General features: G+C 42.4%; 1 protein-coding gene across 2 annotated transcripts in view; it reads left to right on the top strand.

Moving 5' to 3' along the window:
• The window catches only part of Sv2c (synaptic vesicle glycoprotein 2C), a 200,658-nt gene that overhangs the window by 110,154 nt on the left and 77,696 nt on the right, over positions 1-12,808 (top strand). The window lies entirely within an intron of this gene.

Genomic DNA, 12,808 nt, shown 5'->3' with positions numbered 1-12,808 from the left:
TTTCAACACAGACAGCCCACTGTGGCACACATGCTGTGGGTCTGCCACCACTGTCCTAGAGCATTCTGCTGCTTTTGGTCAATTTTTTTTTTTTTTTATCAGTACCGAGGATCGAACTCATGACCACCTGCTTGGCAAGACAGGTGTTTATGCCACTGAGCTAAATTCCCAGCCCCCATTCTGCTGCTATTGAAGCCATCACTTTCACTAGTTTCTGGGTTCCTCTCAGCAGAGGTAAGAGGCTTCACAGAACAGCGTCAGCATTTAAGACATGACTTACTTCATTTGTGCAACTCAGACCCGCACTGGTGCCGTGATCCATCCCTGCTCTTTGGGCAGTTCAGCGCGGGGTGGGAGCACGAAGAACTCCATCTGTGGCTCCTCTGTCTGCAGAACCTGAAGTGACTCCACCTGTCCACATTCCGCAGGTCCCCGCCTCAGTTCCCCCAAGCACTGACCACTCCTCCACCTCAGAGCACCCAAAGCCCCTTTTTCTGAGCAGTACTGTCCTGTTTATCCAGGTTGCTTTGTCCACAGTGAATCACAGGGGTAGGCAACAGAACCCAGGACTCAAAATCAATTCATAAGGAAAAAGGAAAGAGAAATTCTGGTCACATTTTTTGCATGTGCATGTGTGCTTTATAGGCTGAAATTTGCAAACTAGGAACATTGGAGAAATTAAAGCTATACGTGGCTTAAAAACTTACCTTTTAGGGATTGAGAATGTAGCTCAGTGGTGAAAACTTACCTAACATCATGAGGCCCTGGGTTCAATTCCTAGCCCTAGGAAAAACAAAAAACAAAAAGCCTGACTCTCTGTGCTCTCAAAACTCTCATCAATCTTTTAAAATTAGATTTCAAGATGGGCTTGTTGGTGTATGTCTACAATCCCAGAACTTGGGAGACTGAGGCAGGAGGATTGGCATGATTTGAAGGCCAGCCTGGACTACATAGCAAGACTCGCAAAAAAAAAAAAAAAAAAAAAAAAAAAAAAAAAAAAAATTAGATTTCAAAACTCATTTTGCTTATTTTCTTTTTCATTGCTTTTCGATCTCCTTCTATTTTTCATTTTTGTTTTAACTGTAGGAGAAAGCAGTTTTTCATTACAAAGCATAGCTTCATTAGAGAACAACCTCAGAGAATTTGACCTGTGGTTCCTATCAGACGTAGACTGGGGTATTTGCAAGCATTGTAATTTGGCATAGGAGTTGATTACTTGGTCTGTAAGGGGCTTTACTTGGCTCAACATTTAAAGTGTGCTTGGGTGCAAGCTCATCTATGGGCCTCTCATCTTTAAACTCTGGTGTCTTCTGAGCTGAAGATGCTTCCAGTGCCACCTTCACCGCAAGGACTCTGCCACCAGCTGAGGAGTGAGACTTTTCTCCCTCCTCTGGAGCCCTTGGGTCCCTAGAGCATCTGTCTCAGCTCACAGGGTAAAATGGAAGGGAACTTCGGGGCTGCTTCCTAGGAAATGTGTCAAGGGACAAAGAGGAAACGCTGAGCTTTGGCAGAGTCCTGCTTCCTGCATCACTGTGCCCAGAGCTGCCCCCAGTTTCTCCAGATGCAGATCTGTGCAGATTAAATAAGGTGCCTTCCAGGGGCATGGTCGCAGCCCTGCCATTGTCACCAGGCACTGGTTCAGAGCATAGCCTGGCAACATGGACTAACAGCCCCCCTCACACACATGTCCTAGCCACCTCCAAGCCTGCTTGCCTGATCTCAGCCTCTCATGACAACGCAGCTCTGTGCCCCACCCCACCCCTTTCTGTGGACCTCCTTGGCGCCCTGGCTTGATTGCCATTCCCTTCCTGGTCCACCCTGTCCATCACATTGCTCCAAGTGTCTCTCACTGGCCTTGAGGCACTGGCAGCTAGGATTGACCTCTGCATTTTGTAGATATCTACCAACTGGGGATTTAGTTCCTCCAAACTTGCCTGTCACAGTCCTGCCCTTGGCTTGTGCAAGACTCAAGACTTTTCTCTTGCTTTTTCACCTAACAGTGTCTGCTCCACAGAAAATAAACATAATCACCACTTTTATTTTTCCATAACACACATAAAATACATCCTATTTATATCACCAAAAGCTAACTAATCCACATGTACCTAGAAGAATGTAATCATAGATGATGCATGAAAAGTTGCAAAAAACAGTCACAACACAATGAAGTTACATGTTGGAGACTGACTTGCATTTTCAGGTTGACAGGACCTTGAGAAATAACAGCAGGGTTAAGAAGTCAGCCACAGAATATTAAAATCGTAAGCCCATATTTCACTGAAGTCTTTCAATAGCCAGAAGTATAGTACCAACAACAAATTATTTCAATCAATCCTGTCAGAAAATTAAAATCAACAGGGGAGAACTTTGAAAAATACCCTGGATAAGTTCAATGTTATGGTTTTGCAGCTTGAAGAGTTTTGGTTTTGTCTAAAAACTGATCTTCTGAGGTGTCTCAAATGACAACAATATTCTGTGTGATGGGATCTTACAGGAACATTCACTTGCCAAAAATTAATGAAATGCTGCATTATATGGCTGCTACACTTTCTCATAAACACTCTTCAGTAAGTTTCATACTTTCCTGCGCCCTGAAAATACCCACCTTTGAGTCCTACACCAGATCCATCATCAGATTCTCTGGCCTTGAGAAATGTTATTCTTATTTTTTTCCAGTTTAATGTGTGAGACTGGCAAATTAAAATTATGTATGCTCAATGTATACAACTCAATGTCTAGATCTATGTATCCTTGTGAAATACTCACAGTACTGAGCTAATTAACATATTTATCCTCTCCCATGGTTATCTTTCCCTGGGTATAGTGGCAGCCTAAGCTCTATCCCCACAGCAAATGTCAGGTACACTATTGTAAACCCAAATAGTGAATTCAGTCACCCAAGTATTGTAATCCTTTTTCTAGTTTTCCTCACAATCCAAAAGGTTATATTTATAACCCCATTGAGACGTCATTGGAATCCTAGCAAGTTAATTCCAATCTACCACCACCAATGCAACCCACAGTGAGAATAAAAACACCAATACATATTCCAAGTTAAGAGCAGCCAAGGGGTCTTAAATCCAATCCCTGTGAAGACATGCAGACAAAAACCTGGATCCTAGGCCTCTCCCAGCATTTATTATCTTGTGAAGAAATGAGGGTGGCACAGGGATGAGTGATAGTGAGGATGTCTGTGATTACTAAGTAACTTGAGCTGGCTGGCCAGGTGCAAGAATGGCATCTCTGTAATTTGCAGAGGTAAAGTTATGCAGAAGGATCAATTTACATAATCCAATTAAGGTAGCAGTGGAATTGTTTTGGAAGGGGGCTATGGCTTCAGTTTCTGATAGGCAAACTCTTGTGCCCCAGGGAGTCATAGTCTCTTATTTTGAGGCTCATGACCAGTTGACATTCCCAGAGCTATTTGCTCTAACATCTCCAGTGCCCAGTCTTGTATTGTGGAGAACATTATGCAAGGAAACAGGACTGTCTGATGGTATAGATTTTGCACATTAGCACCTTAGCTAGCCTTATTTACAAATGCTCAGAGCGAATTGAAGAGAGAAGGAAATACCCTAGCCAGCCTTTTACATATCAGTATAAAGAAATGAGTCTCCAAGTAATCAAAGTCACAGCAATTTTGGATTCAAAGGGAGTCACTGGAGTTGTCCCCCACAGTACACAATGGGTTATTATTAACTGTTGTCACTATGTCAGATACTAGGTCCACAAAACTTACCAGCTTGTAACCAACTAAAGGTTTAAACTCCGAGCCAGTCCTCCCTATTTCCCCTGTATCCAGCCACTGAGAACCATACTTCTTATCTTTGCTTCTATGGCTCTGATTTCTTTTAGATTCTGTATGGGAGATCAGACAGCATTTGTCCTGTCTCTGGCGTATTTAAGTTTATATAATGTGCTCCAGTTTTGGCCATATTTGTTGCCAAGGCAGAATTTACTTCTTTGTTTTTTTTTTTTTTTGTTTTTTGTTTTTTTTTAAGGCCAGAGAACCTTGCACTTCGAAGTTTTACAGTTCTACAGTTTCAGGTTTTACACTGAAATCTTTATTTGTTTTGAGTTGGCTTTTGTGTATGGTGCAAGAGATAAGATCTTACTGATTTCGCTCTTTGGTATGTAAGTAGAGACTGCCCTTCTTCCCATTGTGTATCCTTGCTGTCTTTGAGCAGCATCCATGTACCGCTATATTGGTCAGCTCTTCTGTGACTGGAAAGAATATCCGACTCTCCCAATTTAAAGGAGAGGTTTACCTTGGCTCATGGTTTCAGCAGTTTCAGTCCATGGCCAGCTGTCCCCAAGGCAGAAACAGCATCACAGAAGAGTGGAAAGAAGGACTGGCTGCCTCCAGCTAGGTCCCCTCCAAATAGCCCATTCAGCTTTGAACTCATCAGCTGACCCATCAGCGAGGTCAATGCCTAAACCATCCAGTCCCTCTCCCAGAGCTTCTTAATCCAGTCAAATTGGCAGTCAAGATTTACTGACACAACCTGGATGATGAATGTTTTCTCCATTCTATTCATTGGTCAGTATCTGTGCTTTTGCTGGTACCATATTGTTTAATTACTATAGATCTGTAATATAATTTGATTTCAGGAAGTGGGATACCTCCAACTTTGTTCTTGTTTAAGATTACCTCAACTCTTCAAGATTTTTTGTAATTCCATAGATTTTAGGATGTTTTTTCTATTTCTGTGAAAACAATAACATTAGGATTTTGACAGAAATTACACTGACTTTGTAGATCACCTTGGGTAGCATCAACATTTTGATAATACTAATCTTCTTCTTCTTCTTTTTTTTTGGTCTTTTTCCTTTTTATCGGTACCGGGGATCGAACTCACAACTGCCTGCTTGCAAGGCAGGCGCTTATGCTGCTGAGCTAAACCCCCAGCCCCTGATAATACTAATCTTCCAGTTCATAAACAGAGGGTATCTTTCCATTGATTTGTCTCTTTTTTAGCTTCTTTCTTCAGTGTTTATAGTTTTCTTTCTGTTGATACTATTGTAAATTAAATTATTTTCTTAATTTCTGGTTTAAGTAGTTCATTGTTACTATATAGACACACAAAGGGTTTGCATGACTTTATGTACTATAAATTTACAGAGTTCATTCATTCTCACAAGTTTTGGGGTGGATTTTATCTAATTCTCTGTGTGTAAGATCATGTCATCGATTAGCTGAAACGCTTTGACTTCATCTCTGATATGGACGCCTTTATTTCTTATTCTCCCTCACAGCTCTGGCCTCGCCCCAGAGGTTCCAGGGCAGAGGATTCAGGACTGTCTTGCTCCTGACCTTAGAGGAAAAGCTTCCAGCTTTTCACTGTCAAGTGCATCAGCTGTGGTCTTCCCCTTTGTCATGTTAGGGCCCATGGATAAGTGTTTGAAGCCCTAAGTGGTTCAGCCTGCGGCCAGATGAGTTTCTGCAGGTTTGCCTCTCCTAGGGGTGATCTTAGAGACCTGTTTCTATAGAAGCCTCTGCAATGTCACTGGATGCGAGGGAGATACCTAACCTGCGTAACTTGCTTGTTCACCCTTCAGCATTGTTCGCTTCATCCAGGCTAAAACACTTTCTTGCTCACTGAGTTTACACTTCAAGATTTACACTTAAAATAACTTTGACATATAGCTAACACTCTTTTTCAGTGGTACAAATCTTTTTACTTTACTTAGACAAGAAAGCAAAAGTTCATTTCCTCTACAGGCCCTGAGTACAAAAAGAAAAGAGAAAGCAGTGTATATTTCTCTTTAGAATTCTGCAGTCCCTGTCCCTTCATCCCCTTTCACTGAGCACCCACCATCACCTGTACAGCCAGGTGAACGTGGAAGAAAGTAAAGTGACTCAGAGCCCGGTGTCAGCCCTTTGGAGCAAGAGTGCTGCGACAGAAGTAATCAGTAAGTGACCCACACTGCCAGTCCATTTCCAGTGGTAAATAACTCCCTTCCTCGGAGGCTCACTGATAGAAGGTGCCTTGGCTCCAGGTTCACCTGGCCGAGGAATCAGTGCCTAAGTCCTGAGCCTGGAGCCCTGAGGCCTGAGTTCTGCTTTCAGACAAGTCTCTTATGCAGAGTAGACTTGAGTAGGTCATTGTCTTAGTTACTTTTTACTGGTGGCTGAGACAAAATACCTGAAGCCAAGTTGGGAAAGGAAAGATTTATTTCTTACAGTTTTTGGAGGTTTCAGTCCACACTCAGTTGGCTCCCAGGCAGGCGGGCATGGCTGGGCCGCAGTTCATGGCGGCTGCAAACAGCAAGCAGGAACCAGCAAAGAGCAAGACACACCTTCTTCCTGCCATTACATTACATCCTGGCTCCACCCCTATGTGGGGTGGAGCACTGACACCATCAATCCAAGCACTAGACAATGAACCATCACAAATGCACAATGCAAACTCATGAGACCTGGGGGCCACAGACATAAACCATGACAGTCATCAGGGGTTATAGAAGGAAATCTAGAAGGTTCTTGTAAGGTGGACACAACACCGCAAAGGATGCTTTGGATACACGCAGGTCTATGAGATAGATGGGTTGTGGCCAGAATTTGTGATGGACCGTGAGAGCTGCTGGGCCTGCTGAGACCTAGCAGCTCTACAGCACCAGGTAAGGATGGGTCCCACTCACATTAGTGCTCTTGGAGTTGAAAACTCTCCCAGGGCCAGATAGCTGTGAATATCTAAAGATTCACAACCTAACACCCAACCTGACAAGGTGCAGGGCTTCTCTGTTGTCTCCTAAACAACCTTCCCTGCCCCACCACCTGGATTGTGGAGCTGAAGGACTGGCTACTTCAAAGTCCCACTGGAGTAGAGAGGAGGAGGGACAGCAAAGCCAGAGGAAATGCTCTGGCCTCAAACACTCGTGCCCACAATGGCTGAGACCAAGTGTTTGGGCAAGCATGGCTCTCCTTGATGTGAAATAATATCTCCGACCAAGGTTTCTGACTCACAGTGGGAATTGGATACCATTATACAGAAAAGAAAGCAATTCTTTAATTTTTAAAAAATTAATTGTTAGCTAGGCATAGGGTGCATGCCTATAATCTTGGGAGGCTGAGGCAGGAAGATTGCTACCAGTTCAAGGCCAACCTGGGCTACAAAGTGAGTTCAAGGCCAGCCTGAACTGCAGAGTGAGACTTTGTCTCAGAAAAAATTAATTGTAACTATTTTAAGTATATATATTTATGAAGTACAGGTTCAATACATATGTACAAAAGGGTGATTGAAAAATACAATGTGTGTTTAAATTTCTTTAAAAATATATTACAGTAAAAGACACATTACCATGTATCCCCTTCAAATATTCCCTCTCACTTTGAACATGCTTATCCCATTATTCTTGTCACTTTCTGAAGCCATTCTGAAAGTCATCTTTTTTTAGTATTATCTCACTTTTCTCTCATTGCTGAAACAAAATACTTGATGCCCAGAATTAAGAAAGAAAAGGTTTATTTAGCTCACAAGTTTGTAGAGACGTCAGTCCCTAATCAGCTGACTCCAAAGCAGGGTGATATGGCTAAAGGGAAGTCATTCATGATGGCAGAAGACAGCAAAAAAGAGGGGGCCAAACAAGCCTGTTTTCCTCCCTTGTACTGTAAGCAGGGTACCCACGCTAAGGCAGGTGTAGCAATCTTATAATCTTTGTGCCCTGCTCTTGCACAAGCTCAGGATGTTTACAGTGAAGACCCTGTTTTCCTGATGAGTCACTTAACCTTCTAAACTTCTCAAGTCAACACAATGAATCAACCATTACAGCATCCTGGAGTGTAAACAGCTATCCCAGGACACCTCCTCTACACCCTAGGATGTAGAATTGCTGGGCTACTTAGCTAAGCTTCCAGACTTCTCAAGTTGACACAATTTATCAACCATTACAGATGTCTTTATGCATTCTGATCAAATGTTCCTAGCTAGTGCCATCCAACAGAAAGGCAGGCTTGTAGAAACTTTACAATGAGTCCTCAACCACCTTATAAACCAGATCTGGCAACTGTGTAAATTCTGTTTTTTCCTGAAAGTCAAAATGAGCGTGAAAGGAACATGTTTTGGATCAATTCTATACATTTAAGCAGCCACAGAAGCACAACTAAAGACACTCATGAAAGAGGACTTCAAGAACTTCTCCAGAAAATGAGCAGAACAATGGGCTAAGTGTATCTGAAGCAAGGAGTATTTAGGTGGGATTAATGGCAATGTATCTTTTATTGTAATTTTTATTTAAAAACAGCATACTTTTTCATTACACTGTGGCAATGATCAAATTTGGAGTAGGTTTCCATCTCTTTAAACATTTCAGAAATGTTTGATGAACATGTAATAATTGTACATATTCATGAGGTAGAATACATAAATATAATGCAAAATGATCAAATCAGGGTAACTAGTGTTTCTACCTCCTTACCATTATTTTGTGTTTGGAGGCTTCGAGCTCCTCTCTTCTCTTTACCTTTAAAGCATATAATAGGTAAACTACAGCTACCCTACTCTCTTGTGGAACCTAAAACTTATTCCTTCTAGATGCATTTTGGTGTCTGTTACCGGGGTTCAGCCTTCTAGCCTCCAGGGATCATTTTCCACATCCAGCTTCCACACGTCTTTCTGTTTCTGACTTGTTTCACTTAGCATCATGTCCCCATTGTTCTATTTTACTGTAAGTAGGGCATCAATTTTTACGACCAAATAGTATTCCATTGTGTGTGTGTATATACCACATTTTCCTTACCCATTCAAGCAGCATCCAGGTTGATTCCATACCTTAGCTACTAGGAATAGAGAAACAAGAAAGATGGGAGTGTATCTCTTTGATCCCTGATTTCATTTCCTTGAGATGTATACCAGTAGTGAGATGGCTGGATAGTATGGTAGATCTATTTTAGTTTCTTGGGGAGCCTGCATACTATTCCATAGTGGCTGTACTAGTTAGTTAATATTTCCACCAACAATGTGTAAGAGTTCCCTTTTGTCTATCCTCATCTGCATTTCTTCTTTCTTTTATTAGTAGCCATTCTAACAGGTAAGGTGGTAATTCATTAACTGTAGAGCAACACAAGCTGTATTTTCAGGAACAGATCCCCCAGGCATGAAGCCCCCAGCTCTCCTCCCTCCACCCCCACTCCTTGGTAATCAGGACACATCAGCCTTTAATGGAAGCTCCACTACATTCCAGGGAGAATGGGAGTTGGAGCTGAGTCATCACCCTCCCTCCTAACTGAGGCTGTCTTGAGGTGCAGGCTGTGGAGCTGCTGCTAGATTGCAGCACTGTTTGCCCCCTTTCAGCTCCCAATTGTCGTGTTCTCTTGTAACTGTGAGCACCAGATGCAGTAGTTTCCCTGGTGCACCCACTTAACCAAGAGGGAGGATTCTTTACACACCAGTGGCCTCCACTTGATGTACCTGGACCTTCTTCACAGACACCATAGGGAAGCCCATCCCACTCCTCCGGCCACAATGAGATGTCTGGGCAGCAGAACACACATATTGCCAAGGTTCTCCAAGTACCCAAGTTCCCTTATTTCCTCTGGCTAAGATGCATGGGGCTAGTATTTCTGCCCTCCTCATGGTGAAGAGGGGTAGTGAAGTGGGAGGCAGTAGCCATCTGGTGGAGCAAGGAACCAGGAAGGATATGGATCCTTTATTCATGAGAAGGAAGGCACTATGGCCATGGAAAGAGGAGGAGAGAAAGAAGTATTATTGGCCCCATCCCTAGCCCCAACCCTGCTGCTCCTTTGAGCTCTTTTAAACTTTTCCATTTCCCTTGGCCACTGTCCTGGTCAGCATGGTAGTGAGGAGTCAGCATAACAACCATGGTAAACACTGAGTGTACAGTTAGTGCTCAAAAGTAGCAGCCATTATTACTGCCAGGATCAGAATCCATGTTAGAGCCAACTCCATGTGAGGTCAGAAGCTACAGAGAAAGAGTGAACCCAAACTTTGCCTGGAGAAAGAAAGAGAGCAACAGTTTAGGTAATGAGAAAGTATCAAGGAAAAAGTAATTCTGTGAAGACTCCATTAAGTGGAACCCAATAGCACAGGCATATAGCTGCAAAGGAGTCTTATAAATGTATAGCAGCCTTCAATTCCAAACAGGAGAATATAGATCAAGGTACAGTGGATATTGGGAGATAACTAGCTGTCGTTCAAGTATTCCTTAGGAATGTTCCTTCACTTCACAATTCAACCTTTTAACTGTGGTTCTTCAGTATCAGCCAGGTTATGTATGCAAATGACAGAAAGGAACTCTGGCCAGTTTAACCAGAATAGGAATTTATTAGAAGGCTATCTATGCACTCACTGGATAATCAAAAAGGCTAGAGAACCAGGCTCAGAATACAGCAGGAGCCCAGGGAATCCATCCTTAGATGCCCCTCATGACTCATCAGCAAACTCAAGCTTTCCATGTCCAGATTCAAAGACAACTTTTGTAGTTTAAGAAAAATTATCTCAAATTATACCACTTAAAATCTCCAGAGCTTTTGTATTTCAAGGAGCTTTTGTGTTTGTTTGATTTTTTTCTCATAAGTCATGGAGGGACTTATTTTCTGGGCAAGGTGCAACTCTTCAATGCACCACATACTGTTAATAAGTAATAATTACTTCAGCATGACATTATGGATAAATTACCCTGCACCTCAATCAGATAAAGTGCTTAGCACACACTGACATATTTGGGGATAGGAATCAGCTCCTGTTTGAAGGAAGGTAGGTATCTTACTTTATCACTGCTGGGACAAAATATTCAAACCCCACAATTTAAGGAGAAGTTTGTTTTGGCTCATGTTTTTGAGTTTTCAGTCTATGGTTGATGGTGCCTACGCAGAAAGAGCATGACATCAGGGGAAAGCTACTTGTGTCATGGCAGCCAGGAAACAGAAGAGGGAAAGAAGTTGAGGGGGGGAGACCCTTCTGCATCACGCCCCCAGTGACCCACCTCCAACCTGTCTCCACCTCCTAACAACAGCCTATCCAACTCTGAGCTCATCTGTGGACGAACTCACTCATGGTGAGTACAGTGCCCTCAGGCTGACTAGATCTTGCTGTGCAGTAGAGAAAACAGGCACCGACCTACACACCCTGTACATGGGGATCTTTTCGATGTTGAGGTTTCCTGAGACCAAATGATGTATGCATTTCATAGTATAAAAATTAGTTTTAGGGGCTGGGGATTTAGCTCAGCGGCATAAGCGCCTGCCTTGTAAGCAGGTAGTCATGAGTTCGATCCCTGGTACCGATAAAAAAAAAAAATTAGTTTTACAAAATGTATGGTACTACCAAATGTTGGTGGAGATGCAGAGAAATTTAATTTTTATGCATTGCTGATAGAGGTGTGAAGTAATCTGGCCATATGGAAATAAGTTGGGAGTCTGTTCTTTGTTTTGTTGGTTTGCCTTGGTTTTGGGTTGTGAGACAAGGTTTCTCTATGGAGTCCAGACTAGACCTGAGCTTTCTATGTAGCCCAGGCTATCCTGGATTTCAGGTTCCTCCTGCCTCAGCCTCCCAAGTACCCAGTTTATGTTGGCAGTTTCATTAAAAACTAAATGTACACCTAATATATGACCCAACAATTGCACTCCTGGGCTTTTTTCCCAAGGAAATGAAAAGTTATATCTGGGTGAAATCCTGTACATGATTGCTCATTACATCTTTATTTGTAATAGCTAAAAACTAAAGACAACCAAAATATTCTGTGGTAAAATACAATGCTACTCAGTAATTTTTAAAAAATAACTAATACCATAACTTATCTGGAACCTCAAGGGTATTTTGTTGAGTGAAAAATCCAATCTCAAAAGGCTTATTTGTACTTTGTTCTATAAATGATAAATGTAGAGGAGAATAAATTAAGAATGGACAAGAAAGGGGACTGGGTGTGGCTATAAAGAGGTCACACCAGGGACATCTCTGTATGGATGGGGTAGTTTGGTATCTTGGTTTCTGAGGTGGTTCATGAATCCACATTGTGATTACGTAGTGCAGGACCATGTACAGTCAGCCTCTTTATGTCTATGAGCCCCACATTTGCAGAGTCAATGGGTGGAGTCATGAAGTGGTAATGTCCCAGCACTGGGCACGAAGTTCAGGGTAAAGCCAGTGCTGGGTAAAAGTTCAGAGTAGAGCACTTGCAGAGTGTGCATGAACTCCTGGAGGGAGAATAAGGGGAAACTGCATCTGTGTTACATCTATAGATTTTTTTGTCACTACTCCTTGAACAATGTACAACAAATATTTACATGGCATTTGCATTGCCTTAGTAATACATAATCTAGAGATGACTTAAAGTACTTGGGAGGATTGTGGGAGTTATTGGAAATACAGTGCAGTTGTACACAGGGGACTTGAGAGTTCGTGGATTTTGATATCCATGGGGATCTTGAAGTCAACCATCTGCAGATGCCATCTATGTATATGTAAGTTGAACCAATGAGAAAATGGAGTGAAGGGCATCTGGGACCTCTCTGTAGTAACTTTACAACTTCCTGTGAACTTATAATCACTTCAAAGTAAAAAGTAGAAAACAAAGGGGGACCAGCCCCCTTTAAAGGGGAGCGTTCATGTACATCATCCTCTTTATTCTAATAGTGTAGAGAGAAAAGGCAATAGTGCATGTCCCCCCTTTTTAATGGAGAACCTGTTTACTTGTTACCGTGACCAAGGTAGTGGGAGATTAGGCCTGAGGAACAACTTTCTGATTTTCATTCCTTCAAAAGTGTGTCAGAGGGGACAATGCTGAGAAAGTGGTCATGCAGAGCGACACAGAGGGTGGTGGGAAGCAGACTGACACTGATCAGTGTGTG

Source organism: Cavia porcellus, unplaced genomic scaffold (assembly GCF_034190915.1).
Source record: "Cavia porcellus strain 051 isolate PalLab524CR breed Dunkin Hartley unplaced genomic scaffold, mCavPor4.1 scaffold_11, whole genome shotgun sequence".
NCBI lineage: Eukaryota > Metazoa > Chordata > Mammalia > Rodentia > Caviidae > Cavia > Cavia porcellus.
This window is presented reverse-complemented; position numbering and strand designations above follow the sequence as displayed.